The 14,089-nt window shown below is 36.9% G+C and overlaps 1 long non-coding RNA gene across 1 annotated transcript; it reads right to left on the bottom strand.

Annotated features, from left to right (window-relative positions):
* Positions 1-388: 388 nt before the first annotated feature.
* LOC116137901 lies at positions 389-2,668 on the bottom strand. Its single transcript, XR_004129246.1, has 3 exons — positions 2,617-2,668; positions 2,410-2,478; positions 389-497 (listed from the first exon to the last, which is right to left on the bottom strand). It is a non-coding gene; the product is annotated as an uncharacterized LOC116137901 (long non-coding RNA).
* Positions 2,669-14,089: the final 11,421 nt, after the last annotated feature.

The raw sequence follows: 14,089 nt of genomic DNA, 5'->3' as shown, positions 1-14,089 counted from the left end.
TTGGTTTTATCTTCTTTTTATTATTTTCAACTTTGTAGGTGTACAAAATGTTGGTGTCATCACGTTTTAGTACAGGGTCTAGGGTAACATCAATAATGACAAATAGATCACCAGGAGATCCACCTCTTCTTCCAACATTTTCTTCGCCGCGCACCCTTAAAAGGCTAACAGTGTCCACACCAACTGGAACTTTTAGACTGATCCATTTTGTTCTCCTCACACGTCCATCCCTAGAACATGTGTTGCATAGAGTAAACACTTCCCCAAGAGCTGGTCATTACCTGCTGGAAGACACCTAAAGGAGTCCTTGTTGATGAGACAACTTGCCCTTGCCCACCACAGGTAGTACATTTATATGGCTTTGGCCCTGCTTTCTCACCTGAACCATCACAAGTCCCACAACTCCCAAGGCGTGTTACCTCGATCTCTTTTTCAACTCCAAAAACTGCTTCCTTAAAATTTATGACAAGGCTGTAATATTCATCCTCTGACGAGACCTTTACAATACAGAACAACTTCATCATTTGAAAAATCAAAACAGTTCAGAGAATTAACCCTGGCTCAACCACAAATAACAAACTAAAATAACCACATGATTGAACTTTCTACCTCATATGCGTTGCTTATTTCCTTGAATTTCTATTCTGCACCAGGTTCTCTGCATAGAAATTAAAAAAACTACAAAAGAGCAACATTATTTAGATGGGTCTAAAATTTATAAAGACGATGTAAGTAGCAAAACAAACTGAGCAAGCTCAGACTACTAGTGTTGTAACCAGGAAAAAAAAAACAGATTAGAGAAATGTAGGGAACTTACTTGTTCACATCCAGGCGATAACTACTAGCAAGCTTATGATAAGCTGAAAAAGGAAAAGTATATAAGAGCAAGTAAATATTAATTGAAGAAAAATAAGAGGTCATTCCAAAGTTGTTGATTAAAGTACAGGAATAAACTTGTAGAAATGATAAATGCGTCTAATTTGAATAAGATTACCACTTAATCAACCCAGTATATAATTCAACAGAACATCTTTTCCAACTTCAATTAAATGTTTTCAACTACAAAGTCGATCACGCCGACTAGGCCACATAGCCCTCAAAGGTTTCAACTACAAGTCGGTCACACCGACTCAACCGCAAGCTCCATACAAGCTCCACTTGGCATACACCTTCAATCGGCCCATACCAATTTATTGATTTACACCTTCAATCGGTCCAAACCGATTTACAGTTTACACCTTCAATCGACCCAGACCGATTTATGAATTTACACCTTCAATTGGCCCAAATCGATTTATTGATTTACACCTTCAATCAGCCTAGACCAATTTAAAGTTTACACCTTCGATCGACCCAGACCGATTCATAAGTTTATGCCTTCGATCGGCCCAGACTGATTCATAAGTTTACATCTTCGATCGGCCCAGACCGATTCATAAGTTTACGCCTTCGATCGGCCTAGATCGATTCATAAGTTTACACCTCCAATTGACAAATCATCGACCCAATCCACACAACAGTCCATCCGACCTAACGAGCTACTATCACTAATCTGCTCAGTCTGCACTCATTCGATTAAATCTACACTCTAAGCTAAATACTCTTTAACTTAGAGAGTGGGGGGCTAACTGTTAGGGCCAAAAATTGTCTTAGGCTTGACGAGGCCCAATAACGAAATAAAAATGTCATGGCCCAAGGCCTCAACCCAATTCCGATTGGGCCTAGGCTTAAAATCACCTTATGAACTACCCATTCTATGAGTTGGGCTATCCTATAAGTTAAGCAAAACTGGGTTTTAGCCCATTAGCCTGCAACAGTCCTTAAATAGAAAATCAAAATCTCATTCTATTTTCTCTTCTACTAAAATTTCAAATCTTACTTAAACTATTAAACTTAATATGATAAAGTCAAGAAATCATATCTCTTTCATGATAAGAATTATCTCTCAAAATAGGGCTTAGTGTCCTATAGAGGTAGGCATTTGGGACTGGGTCCAAAAACCTAGCCCAAAAACCCGGTCCTAGGACTGGTACCAAAAACCCGGTCCTAGGACTGGTCCCAAAACGGGACTATTTTGGGACCAGTCCTAAGGAGGAGGGCCCAGTCTCTCCACTGGGCCCTCTTCCAAGGCCCGGGCCTGGGCCCAAATTTTTTTACTTTTTTTCATTTTAGTCTTTTGTAAAATTACGTAAAGTCCCCTATAAATTTTGGAATAAACATAAATTGTAAGGGTTAAAATGAAATTTTATAAAATATATAAAAAAATAAATTATCTTTTTTACTTTAATTTTAACCGTTGGTTGCNTACAGAACAACTTCATCATTTGAAAAATCAAAACAGTTCAGAGAATTAACCCTGGCTCAACCGCAAATAACAAACTAAAATAACCACATGATTGAACTTTCTACCTCATATGCGTTGCTTATTTCCTTGAATTTCTGTTCTGCACCGGGTTCTCTGCATAGAAATTAAAAAAACTACAAAAGAGCAACATTAATTAGATGGGTCTAAAATTTATAAAGACGATGTAAGTAACAAAACAGACTGAGCAAGCTCAGACTACTAGTGTTGTAACCAGGAAAAAAAAAACAGATTAGAGAAATTAGGGAACTTACTTGTTCACATCCGGGTGATAACTACTAGCAAGCTTATGATAAGCTGAAAAAGGAAAAGTATATAAGAGCAAGTAAATCTTAATTGAAGAAAAATAAGAGGTCATTCCAAAGCTGTTGATCAAAGTACAAGAATAAACTTGTAGAAATGATAAATGCGTCTAATTTGAATAAGATTACCACTTAATCAACCCAGTATATAATTCAACAAAACATCTTTTCCAGCTTCAATCAAATGTTTTCAACTACAAAGTCGATCACGCCGACTAGGCCACATAGCCCTCAAAGGTTTCAACTACAAGTCGGTCACACCGACTCGATCGCAAGCTCCATACAAGCTCCACTTGGCATACACCTTCAATCGGCCCATACCGATTTATTGATTTACACCTTCAATCGGCCCAAACCGATTTACAGTTTACACCTTCAATCGACCTAGACCGATTTATGAATTTACACCTTCAATCGGCCCAAATCGATTTATTGATTTACACCTTCAATCAGCCTAGACCGATTTAAAGTTTACACCTTCAATCGACCCAGACCGATTCATAAGTTTATGCCTTCGATCGGCCCAGACTGATTTATAAGTTTACGTCTTCGATCGGCCCAGACTAATTTATAAGTTTACGTCTTCGATCGGCCCAGACCGATTCATAAGTTTACGCCTTCGATCGGCCTAGATCGATTCATAAGTTTACACCTCCAATTGACAAATCATCAACCCAATCCACACAACAGTCCATCCGACCTAACGAGCTACTATCACTAATCTGCTCAGTCTGCACTTATTCGATTAAATCTACACTCTAAGCTAAATACTCTTTAACTTAGAGAGTGGGGGGCTAACTGTTAGGGCCAAAAATCGTCTTAGGCTTGACGAGGCCCAATAACGAAATAAACATGTCATGGCCCAAGGCCTCAACCCAATTCCGATTGGGCCTAGGCTTAAAATCACCTTGTGAACTACTCATTCTATGAGTTGGGCTATCCTATAAGTTAAGCAAAACTAGGTTTTAGCCAATTAGCCTGCAACAGTCCATAAATAGAAAATCAAAATCTCATTCTATTTCCTCTTCTACTAAAATTTCAAATCTTACTCAAACTATTAAACTTAATCTGATAAAGTCAAGAAATCATATCTCTTTTATGATAAGGATTATCTCTCAAAATAGGGCTTAGTGTCCTATAGAGGTGGGCATTTGGGACTGGGTCCAAAAACCTAGCCCAAAAACCCGGTCTTATGACTAGTCCCAAAACGAGACCAGGCCTAAGGAGGAGGGCCCAGTCTCTCCACTGGGCCCTCTTCCAAGGCCCGGGCCTGGGCCCAAATTTTTTTACTTTTTTTCATTTTAGTCCTTTGTAAAATTACGTAAAGTCCCCTATAAATTTTGAAATAAACATAAATTGTAAGGGTTAAAATGAAATTTTATAAAATATATAAAAAAATAAATTATCTTTTTTACTTTAATTTTAACCGTTGGTTGCCAACCAACGGTCATTTTGGGGGGGGGGGCGGGGGGGGGGGGGGGGGGGGGTGGGGGGGTTTCATTTCCCCCACCCCCACAATACACTATAAATAACCTAAAATCTTTCATTTTTTCCACACCACTCAATCTCACATTCTCTCAATCTCTTTACTCAAATCTCCAATCAAATTTCATTCAATTTAATTATAATTTATTCATATTATTTATTTATTTATTTATAATTCAATTTTTTTTTTCAATATCATCTCTTCTTCATATATTATTTAATTTATTTCTTTTTAATTATTTATTATTTATCATAAATTCATAATGGATTCCCGAAATGATGCATTCGGGAGGATCATCCCCAAATGAGTTTTACATTCCATCCACCGAAGAAATGAAGGGTTCAATCCATTTTCACCATTTCCTAGAGGTATAGCTGCAATTCCACAACCACATTCAGTTGGGACGAGGTGTAGCCAAACACATGCGAGCTGCAAGTCAACGGGCAGGCATAGTCCAACCAACCCCCCCCCCCCCCCGGGACCATCTAAGAGGGTCGTGTCCGATGTATGACGATACGTCATCAAATCAAAACGGCCAAAGACAAATGGGGAGGGGGAAGAATCGTGTGGGATATGTAATTTCTATGGAACCATTATTGGTGCTGAGAAGCAGACTTTGACGATGCGACGACACGTGGAGAAGAAGCACCCCCAAATAATATAGTTGCCCGATACATCTTCAAGCGGATTAGGTAGACAAATTCAAACTCAACTTAATTTTAATCCTCAACTCTCTCAACATAGCAATACAATGCACATGTTACACGAGAGGAAATAGCAAGATACATAGTTGCTACAGACTCTCCCATTTGTTTATCTGAAAATCCTTATTTTATTCTTATGATTAAAACTGCATTTTGTCCAGCATATACCCCTGTTAGTAGAAGTATAAGTAGAAGAGATATACTAAAACTTTATAACAAAATAAATAATAAACTTAAAAACGAATTTCAAAATTTTAGGAATATATCTATTGCACTTACATCAGAACACCGCGACAATCTCTTTATTTGAAAAGAGATTGGATCCGTGTGGTGAAGACAATTTTTTTCACCAGAGATGTGCTTGCCACATCATCAATTTGATAGTTAAAGTTGATTTAGATGCTATACATTTGAAGATGGAGAGGGTGTGCGCGGCTATCGGATTTATCATCGGCGATAATAATAAAAGATGGCAAGAGGACGTCAAATATTGTAGGCAAGAGTACGTCAAATATTGTAAGCAAGAGGACCCACCGGTTCGACCTTTGAAGTTATGTACAGACATACCTATCCTTTGGAACTCCACCTACTTGATGTTGGAAAAAGCTTTGCCAACCACGAAACAAATTACAGATTTCGTCAACCGGAAGCACTATCCACAGGAAGTTGTCAGATAGGATGACTGGGCGGTTTGTGAACTTTTTTATTCATTTCTTCAAATTTGTTATGATGCTACTAATACAATAAGTGGTATTTATTATCCGACTACTAATTTAGTGTTAGATATTTTACTTCAAATTGCTAAAACTTTTGCTAAACATAGATATAATAACATTTTAAGGGAAATTGTTTTAAAGATTGAAGAAAAATATGAGAGATATTGGTTAGATATTCCATTCTTATATGGATTAGGCCTTGTTCTAGATCCTAGGTTTAAATTATACGTAGTTAATTGTATTATTACTGAGTTAGGCCAGCATTTAGGACATGATTATACGTCTTATTTGAATAACTTTAAACAAAAGTTGGATAACATTTTTTCTTTATATAAGAACAGGTACAATGGAAGTGGAAGTGGAAGTGGAATGTTCAGGAGAGAGGATCAGAATCTTAATGCAGCCCTCCGTCAAGGATCGAGCAAGTGGACGTATGTGGAACGTGGCAGAAGTAGCAGCTCCAGCTCGTACATACATGGACCAAATGAGCTGAATCGCTACCTACAAGTGGACCTGTCCTTTATGACAATGAAGGAGCAACATGATATGGATATTCTTAAATGGTGGAACCAACATGATATGAATATTCTTCAATGGTGGAACCAACATGAAAGTCGATTTCTCATTGTAGCCCAAATGGCACGTGACATTTTATCTGTGCCGGTTTCTATAATTGCATCCGAGTCAACATTTTCAACGAGTGGTCGGATTGTTGAAGACAGAAGATGGTTTTTAACTGATGAGATGATTGAAGTGATAACGTGTTTACGGGATTGGACTCATACAGAAAGAACACTACAACAGTACCCTAAAGATCCCCGAACAACTTGAACTCTTTAGGAATACATATTTGAATGATGTAAATATTGTTGACGATGAAAATAAATAATTTAATTAAAAAAATTATTTAATTATTTAATTGTTTATTTGTGAAGTGTGAATGTGTGAAATGTGAATTTATGTTAAAAATTAAAATTAACTATTAATTTATTTATTATTTTTTTTAAATTAATTAAAATTTTAAAAACTTACTAATCTACCCTTGAAAAATATTAAAAACCCCCTATAAAATTTTATTTCGCCCCCAAAATATAAAAAAAAAAATCAGGGGGGAAAAGAAATTATTCAAGCCCATAGGACCGGTTCGGGTCCTCATATTACTCATGGGCTTGGGACTGGTCCCATGCCTATGAGCGATGGGACCAATCCCAAATGGGTCCAGGCCCAGGCCTGCTTGGGACTGGTCCTTGACCAGCTCTAGTGTCCTACTAAGATTCCAAATCTTACTTAAACTATTAAACTTAATCTGATAAGGTCAATAAATCATATTTCTTTCTTGATAGGGATTATCTCCCAAAAAAGAGGACTCAATGTCCTACTAAAATTCCAACCCCTTGGGTTCACTATAAAAACAAAGGCTTGCCCTCTCATTATGCATGCAATCTTCTATAGTCAATCTACACTACTCAAAACCATCTATTTGCTCCTAAAGTTCTTGCTCCCAAGAACCCGACGCCTCCACCATAGTCCTAGCTTCCGACAAGACTCTTGGTAATTTTCATCTCCTTAATTCTTATCAAATAATCTCTTTCAGCCTTGGTGACTTGAGCGTTGGAGTGCCTACGGCAAACACCACCCTAGTGTTTTCCGGAAGCTTCACGCTTGCCCTTTCATGTGTGCAGGTCTAACGGNATTGTGCTGAAACTATTTATTTTACAATTCTTGAAGTTTTGCAAGAATACTTATTAACCGATAGAGTTGTAACGGTAACGCTTGATAATGCAACTGCTAACACCGCGACAATCTCTTTATTTGAAAAGAGATTGGATCCGTGTGGTGAAGACAATTTTTTTCACCAGAGATGTGCTTGCCACATCATCAATTTGATAGTTAAAGTAGATTTAGATGCTATACATTTGAAGATGGAAAGAATGCGCGCGGCTATCGGATTTATCGTCGGCGGTAATAATAAAAGATGGCAAGAGTACGTCAAATATTGTAAGCAAGAGGACCCACCGGTTCGACCTTTGAAGTTATGTACAGACATACCTATCCTTTGGAACTCCGCCTACTTGATGTTGGAAAAAGCTTTGCCAACCACGAAACAAATTACAAATTTCGTCAACCGGAAGCACTATCCACAGGAAGTTGTCAGATAGGATGACTGGGCAGTTTGTGAACTTTTTTATTCATTTCTTCAAATTTTTTATGATGCTACTAATACAATAAGTGGTATTTATTATCCGACTACTAATTTAGTGTTAGATATTTTACTTCAAATTGCTAAAACTTTTGCTAAACATAGATATAATAACATTTTAAGGGAAATTGTTTTAAAGATGGAAGAAAAATATGAGAGATATTGGTTAGATATTCCATTTTTATATGGATTAGGCATTGTTCTAGATCATAGGTTTAAATTATACGTAGTTAATTGTATTATTACTGAGTTAGGCCAGCATTTAAGACATGATTATAAGTCTTATTTGAATAACTTTAAACAAAAATTGGATAGCATTTTTTCTTTATATGAGAACAGGTACAATGGAAGTGGAAGTGGAAGTGGAATGTAACAACTCCTCTTTAGTACTATTCTTATAATACGTACCATGTAAAATATAGATATGTATATAATATGAAAGATAGTGGGCTCAAATTTTTCTTTACTTATAAAAATATACTTCTTTACAAATACAAAATACCATGCATTAAAAACTTTCTAATTACTACAAAATATCATAGCTGGTGGACAGTGGTGCCAATACTCTTCGCTCCTCGACGTCCATCCGACCGCTGTTTCTATTTCCGCACAACACAGAGAAGAACAACGGGGTGAGCACAACAATGCGTAAGTAAATCCTCTACTAATATCCCCGCAACTCATCTTTGGTTCTTTCCTTACTCACTGTTCTGCTATTTCTACTTCTCATGTTTTCTCTTTCTTTCTAATACTGTTATTCTCTTTTAACTCTGTTATGCTCTTACTCTTTCTTTCTCCTGTTCTTTTTCTCTTATTCTTACTTACCATGAAGGAACATCATGGTTCTCTTATTTCTCATCATACTTACCATGAAGAAAAGTCATGGTTCTCTTTCTCATTCTCGTTATACTCTCACTAACCATGGAAGAACTCAGTACTATACATATATGAGACGTACATGTAAATATGTAAAGAACTGCATGTTTCTTTCTTCTACTCTCATTCTTATTAGCTTAAACTTTCGCATTCTTTCTCATACCTCTCTCTTTTATCTCATTCTTTCTCAAGCCTTCTCAAGCTTTCTCATCCTTTAATTCTTGCTATATCTCATCTCATTTCTGTTTCTCTTTCTCATAACTCTTTTCTGTTAACTCTCTTGTTAGTAGTCACGCCTCATCTTACGATGCACGGTCGGGACTCGCTCCCGCTCTATGTGACTTCTTCTCATTCTAGCCGATCGGACTTGGTTATGCATGGATTCGGAACCCTTGGCCATGTGAGCCTATAATCTCTCTCTCGGGTACTCGGGTATAGACCTATCCACATGCACTCTCACGGGCTACACCACTTCTCTATCTGATACTCATGCCGCCTCTCAATACGACGTACATGCGGGAATACTCTACCCATTACTCACGGGTTCCCCATGCATAACCTACTCTATGCTCTTATCTCTCTCTTATTTTTCTCATGTTTGTCATCTCTTTCTCAAACTAGTACTCAACTCAAGCTACTACTCATAATATAGCTTAACTCTTAGTTTTTTTTCTCATCTCTGTTCTATCTATTTCTTTCCTTCTCATCTTACTCATTGGAATGTCACGACCTCATCTGACCGGAGGCACGGCTGGCGCTACCACTCTACGTGACTTCCGCTAATTCGCTACCGATCGGATTTAGTTATGCATGGATTCAGAACCTTTGACCATATGAGTGTACAATCTCTCTCTCTGAATGTCACGGCCCCATCTGACGGAGGCACGGCTGGAACCTCGTGTTCCACTCTGCGTGACGGTCACGGCCTCATCTAACCGGAGGCACGGCTGGAACCTCGTGTTCCACTCTGCGTGACTCTACTCGTCACTCACAGGTTCCCCATCGCACAACTAACTCTATTCTCCTCTTTAACTCTTGTGCACAAGATCTCTATTCTTTCTCTAGCTACTCATCATAATGTAGCTTAACTCTTAGAGTAATTCTCTACTCTTTCTCAACTTTTCTCTTTGCTATCAGAGGTTTCTCATTCTCTTTACTCTTAAGAGTTGCTATTCAACATTCTCTACTCTTTCTTACTCAAGCTATTACTTATAGTATAGCTTATCTTCAAATTCTTTACTCTTAAGCTAGAACTCACAAGGTAGCTCATACTCAACATTCTATATTCTTCTAAACACTTCTTAATGCACAACTTATGCATATGGATGGTTCATACTTATTAATGCACTTTTGAAATGCAAATGCAAGATTTCCTCAAACAGTCATTCTGCACAGGTCACACTAAAAAGACCATAACTTTCATTATACACCTCTGATTGCTACGGTTCTGGTCTCGTTTTAAAGCTTAGAAATAGGGCTATAACTTCTATGTTTTGGTCTCAGCCCAGTTCAATCCGTAACATGCCCAAAAATCACTTAGAAAGTTACGGTAGTGACAGGGCAGATTTCACTTAGGCATTTCATCAAACAACTTATGTGCATATAAAAAACTCTTCTCTAACTACAACTCTCTTCTCTTTTTAACCATCCAGAATTGGAAGTAAATTCCTTCTATGGGCATAAACCCTATCATAGAAAAACACTCCCAAAATACATACTCAATCTCCTCCAACTTCACTCAAACTATTACTCATAAACACTTTCCATAAAGGAAATATCCAACAACATAACATAAATACTCTTCTCAACTCAATTTCTCAACAAATAAACATACATCTCTACTCAATTTCTCAATAAGCATATATACATGCATAATAAATCTCTACCTAAGAATTTCTTAAATTTAGCTGGTTGGATTTATTACCTCATACTTGAGTAGTCTCCACTAAAGCTCTCTACTCTTGTTGGATCATAACTTTCCCTTATTTCCTAAGCATAAACTTAGTAAGAACTTAACCTACATGATAAAATTCATCTCTAAGTAGGGATTCTTACCTCTTCTTGCTTAGGATCACTTCTTTGTCAATTCCAACTCAAAACTCTCAAAATCCCTTAGAAAATTGAGTGAGAAATTGAGAGAAAATGGGAGATGAAAAGGCGGTGGAAAGGGTAAAATAATGGGTTTAGAGAACTCAACCCTTATTAACTCATATAATATCCACTCTTTCCATTTTGCCCTTACTCTTTCTTGAAAATTCCATCTATATCCTTTGATTCTTTACAAATACACCCCCATCTAAACACAATCTCTATCAAATTTCCTTTCATTTTACTCCCTACTTTTCCTACTAATTAGGGGTAGAATGGTCATTGTGTCCCAAAAGAAGAATTCTCTAGAAAACTCAAGAATCTTTGTTTAGCTCGTCGCCGGGGCGAAGATTTTTCGTCGTCGGCGAAAAGGGCAGAAACCTACCCGTAATGCAACTTCTCCTCCTCGCCGCGGCGAAGCTTCTTCTTCGCCCCGGCGAAAACTGAAACTCCAAAATTTGCTAAGTCTTGATCAATTCCAGGGTACACACTCAACCAAACCCAAAACTAAACTCAACCAAAGAACATGAATCTATATAAAACTCATTTAGGGGCAATTCAGTAATTCTTTAGGCCATACCGTAAAAGTGGCTACGTATTTCAAGTGGGGTATTACATGGAACGTTCAAGAGAGAGGATCAGGATCTTAATGCAGCCCTTCGTCAATGACGAGCAACTGGACGTATGTGGAACGTGGCAGAAGTAGCACTCCAGCTCGTACATACATGGACCAAATGAGCTGAATCGCTACGTACAAGTGGACCTGTCCTTTATGACAATAAGGAGCAACATGATATGGTATTCTTCAATGGTGGAACCAACATGATATGAATATTCTTCAATGGTGGAACCAACATGAAAGTCGATTTCTCATTGTAGCCCAAATGGCACGTACATTATCTGTGCCGGTTTCTACTAATGCATCCGAGTCAACATTTTCAACGAGTGGTCGGATTGTTGAAGACAGAAGATGGTTTTAACTGATGAGATGATTGAAGTGATAACGTGTTTACGGGATTAGACTCATGCAGAAGAAGACTACAACCGTACCTAAAGATCCCCGAACAACTTGAACTCTTTAGGAATACAGATTTCAATGATGTAAATATTGTTGACGATGAAAATAAATAATTTAAAAAAAAAAATTATTAATTGTTTATTGTGAAGTGTGTGAAATGTGAATTTATGTTAAAAATTAAATTAACTATAATTAATTTATTTATTTTTTAATAATAAAAATTTTAAAAACTTACTAAATACCCTTGAAAAATATTAAAAACCCCTATAAAATTTTATTCGCCCCCAAAATATAAAAAAAAATCAGGGGGAAAAGAAATTATTCAAGCCCATAGGACCGGTTGGGTCCTCATATTACTCATGGGCTTGGGACTGGTCCCATGCCTATGAGCGACTAGTCCCATTGGACCTCCCAAATGGGCCAGGCCCAGGCCTGCTTGGGACTGGTCCTTGACCAGCTTAGTATCCTACAAGATTCTAATCTTACAAACTATCAACTTAATCTGATAAGGTCAATAAATCATATTTATTCTTGATAGAGATTATCTCCCAAAAAAGAGGACTCAATGTCCTACTAAGATTCCAACCCCTTGGGTTCACTATAAAAACAAAGGCTTGCCTCTCATTATGCATGCAATCTTCTATAGTCAATCTACACTACTCAAAACCATCTATTTGCTCCTAGTTCTTGCTCCCAAGAACCCGACGCCTCCACCATAGTCCTAGCTTCCGACAAGACTCTTGGTAATTTTCATCTCCTTAATTCTTATCAAATAATCTCTCTTCAGCCTTGTGGACTTGAGCGTTGGAGTGCCTACGGCAAACACCACCCTAGTGTTTTCCGGAAGCTTCACGCTTGCCCTTTCATGTGTGTAGGTCTAACGGATTGTTGTGGCTCAACCTCACGGGATCAAACCTTATTTCATAAGAGTAGATTTTTTGATCTACAATATATATCCCATCAACTTATCCCTAACAAGTCAAACCAAAATCCGAAATTTGCTCAAAAATGGACAAATCATGAATACCGGCAACCTAAAAACAGCCCATGCGATATGAATTGTGATCCATGACAAGTATTGTAAACAGAGAACTGGCACATAATTTTTTTTTCTATGATCAGCGTGTTAAGATCAGCTTACACACACCTCAACTAATTCCTCTAGACCCTGAAGTTGAAACTGGCACATCAGGGTGTTGAGGCAAGCTTGCGCACACCTCAACTACTCTCTTGGGCCCTGAAGTTTACCGCTGGGTAAATCTTTTCAGTGTTCACCCCTATTAGGGACTAGGTGGATCGAATTCATGACATCTTGAGTAATATACTCAAGAGTTCTAGTTGACCGTTGGGCAACCTAGTGGTGGTTAACTGGCACATAAATTACACCTTTAATTAAACAAGTATATATATATAAATTGATATTAAATAATGTGAAATTAATACAAGTAGTATCAAACAACAAAGTCTTTGTTTTCTCGAGTTCGAGTCCCTAGAATTGCCAATAGTTGTGGTATTAAAACTCTTATTCGATGATAGTTCAAAATCCCTACAAATAGTCTTTTGGGCATTATTTCACCATCCTATCCAAAATTATATTTATTTCCCTATTCTAAAAATCTAATTCTATTTTATTAAATATCTTTAAACCACCTAAGTTTGTTAATTTAACTAAACACTCTCTATAATAAAAGTTTATATGATAAAAAAACCCTCACCTACTCACATATCCTGACAGTCAATTGGTTGTCGACATTTAATGGGTGGATAGGGTGTTTTTGTTAATTTAAAATTTTTATTGTATGGGTGTTTAACTAAATTAATAAATATAGGAGTTAAAAAAAAACGCATTTTTAATTTAAATCTTACCTCGTATAATATAAACTCAACTTTTTTCAAAAATACTAATCCAAATAATAAAATAAATACACCTATAAGTGTGCACAAACTATAGAATACTCTAGTCATAAAAAAAAATAAAAATAAAAATAAAAATCAATAATATTGATATGGAAGTCTGAACCCACAAATGCCAGTTCATCCCACGTGAACGGGATTATTTATAATTTCCGAATATCACAATCAAAAAATAATTCCCATTAAATAAAATTTAATTATCAATTTCTACAATTTTTAATAAATCATAGCCGTCCGTCCCATCACAATCAGTCCAGCTTTCCCTCTCTTCCACCGTTGCTTCAAATAAACTACCAAAAACAGAAACAGAAGAAAACAGTTGAGCATTCTTCTTGTAAAACCAGTCAAAACACAACACAACAAAAACTTCCCACTTGTTTATTTTTCTAATTTAAAAAAAAAAAATATTTTTCTTAGATTTCA

The sequence above is a fragment of the Pistacia vera genome, unplaced genomic scaffold (assembly GCF_008641045.1).
Source record: "Pistacia vera cultivar Batoury unplaced genomic scaffold, PisVer_v2 Contig337, whole genome shotgun sequence".
In the NCBI taxonomy this organism is placed as follows: domain Eukaryota; kingdom Viridiplantae; phylum Streptophyta; class Magnoliopsida; order Sapindales; family Anacardiaceae; genus Pistacia; species Pistacia vera.
This window is presented reverse-complemented; position numbering and strand designations above follow the sequence as displayed.